Below are 2,577 nucleotides of genomic sequence, written 5' to 3'. Positions count from 1 at the left end.
CCCCTCCTTTTTTCTCTCTCTCTCTCTCTCTGTTCTCCCCAGCTCTCCTGAAACACTGGGGTTGTCGGTTGCGGCGGACTTTTTCCTGGATCTGACCGGGTAAATTCAGAAGACTGAAGCCCAGGCTCACAGTCTTAACCTTTCACGGAGGCCCAGCCGTGAGAGGACAGAGGAAGGCACGTGGCGAATCATGACCGCCGACAAAGGACAAGGACAAGGAGCGGGACCGCGACAGGGACCGTGACCGGGGACAGAGACAGAGAGCGCGAGAGGGACAAGGGACGTGGGTGGCGGCGGAAGCGAACGGGACAAAGGGCGCGAGGGCGAAAGCTCCAGGCCACGCCGCAGCTGCACGTTAGAGGGCGGCGCACGCAACTACGCCGAGAGCGAACACAGCGAAGACGATGACAATGAGGGAGGCACCTCCGGAGGTGGTGGTGGAGGAGGTGGGGGCGGGGGAGGAGGAGGAGGAGGAGTAGGAGGAGGCGGCGTTGGTTGTAGGAGGAGGTGGGGGGAGGTGGAGGGGGTGGGAGTGTTACAATGATCTCCGAGGAAGGAGGCAAGAAGAGCAAGAAGAAGCTGCCCAAGAAGAAGTCACGCTACGAGCGCATGGAGAACGGAGAGATCACCTCCTTCATTACGGAGACGACATCATCTACCGGCCTGGAGGTAGGGGAGAAACGCACTACGCAGGCACAAACACACACGCAGGCACGTCACATGCACACGCATGTATCAGAGCTGAAATGTGATGCACATGCAGACATTCACTTTTAAAGCTTTGAGCTCATGCCTACACATGCACGTCATTGCAAGTGCTCAAATACACACCTACGCACGCACACACACACACACAACACCAAACACACACTTAATTCCTGCATGCTTCACTAACTCACACACGTAACTTTTATTTGTGCCAGAGTTTAACATTGGAGATCTCTGTGCTGGATGTCCTAATTAGCGCGGGTAATGGTGGGTGCCAGTGTGCTGAGCTCCAGGGCCCCTCCTGGAGCCCACTGCCACTGGCCGAACCCTCACCGCTGCTCTCTCAGCTGGTCTCTCAGGAGCCCTGCTCTGCAGGCAACACAGTATGCCACAACAGAGCCAATGCCACACACCACTAGCCTAGAAATCTAGACGCGCCCCTAGCGGCAGCAAATTACATTTGCTGCCAGGGGCTAGTCTAGCAAACTCTCCTTTGGCTTGTGAGCTCCAGAAATCGAAAACTTAATCAGGTCATTGAAATCGTGTATAGAGTCGTTGGTGGGCTTAACATAATGATTGATGGCAGAGTTGCAACGGTTTGGCTTGAATTTCCCTGCTACTTGAAAACAAATATCCTATTGCGTCCTATTGCGTGCAGAGGGAATTTGAAAGACAACTGATTATCCCGCCCCGCGGGACTGAGCACTGCGAACGGTGAGTGCCCAGACCCTACATTTTAATGTGGGTCTGGCTCGCCAGGCTAACACACCACTTTAAGCGCACTCAAAACAAGGCTAGCGGAATCGCCACACACTGTGCACAGGTGTCTACACAAAGGTATTACACCAGGCAGTGATGTAACATGGGCTCAGTATAGTTCTTACTTAACAGAACGCACTCTTGAATACACAGCATAGTGCATGTATGTGCATATGACATAGCACAGCGCTTGTTTCATAATCTAAATTGACACACATCTCTTCAGAAACACACCACACACACACACACACACACGGTATAAACCAGGATCCGTTTCTTGCATTGTGAAGACTAGTCCTCCGGCCCATTAGTGGAGTCGCTGTAGGGAAAGTGCAACGTTTGCCCACGGGCAACAGACACGTGTCTACGAATCCAAACAGCCTTTTACTGACACCAGCCTCAGGAAGCCTAACCAATAGCCATAGATTTTTATGTGAAGTGCTATAGTCAGTGATGGTTGCACTGGTTGCCTCAGCAAAGCTTTTAGCTCTCTCTCCACCCGGCCAGTCCAGGCAAGTTGCTCCTAAATATTTTCAGACAATGCTAGCTTTAGCAATTCCACCACTTATCCCAAAGCATCATAATTCTAAGCATACTTGTTACAAAATTCATTGAAATAGACAAAATGTATACATGGCATCCCACAATAGAACTAGCAGAAGCACATGAAATAAACTTGACCACTGCTGACCACTTTTTATCGGCCTATATTGTGCTTACATGAGTAGCTTATTTGTTTGTTGTTGCGCACAGCAGAGCACTTGGCTTTGTGCCATTTGTACGGTGCTCACAGAATTTGCTGCTGTAGGCTACAGTGACGTCTGCTGTTGACTGCATCACTAGTGTTTATTTGTGGGGTGGAGGCTAGTATGTTGGTGATTTCTCAAGTGGCAATTGTGACACTTTTCAGAATCCGCTTTTCCCAGTTTTAATGTGTGAATGAGCACAGCTTGCAATCACAAAATCATGTTTATGATTGTATTTTTTGCCCATCCATGAGCCTTTGTTGTTTACTCTGACAGACTAACAGTACTTAAAGACCCCAAAATACTTGACAGGAGCTGTCAAGATGTCTGAAAGAGGTTAAATTACTTAATTAAGTGTCTCCAT

Source organism: Alosa sapidissima, chromosome 7, assembly GCF_018492685.1.
Source record: "Alosa sapidissima isolate fAloSap1 chromosome 7, fAloSap1.pri, whole genome shotgun sequence".
NCBI lineage: Eukaryota > Metazoa > Chordata > Actinopteri > Clupeiformes > Clupeidae > Alosa > Alosa sapidissima.
The sequence above is the reverse complement of the archived record's forward strand: the minus strand, read 5'-3'. Positions refer to the sequence as shown.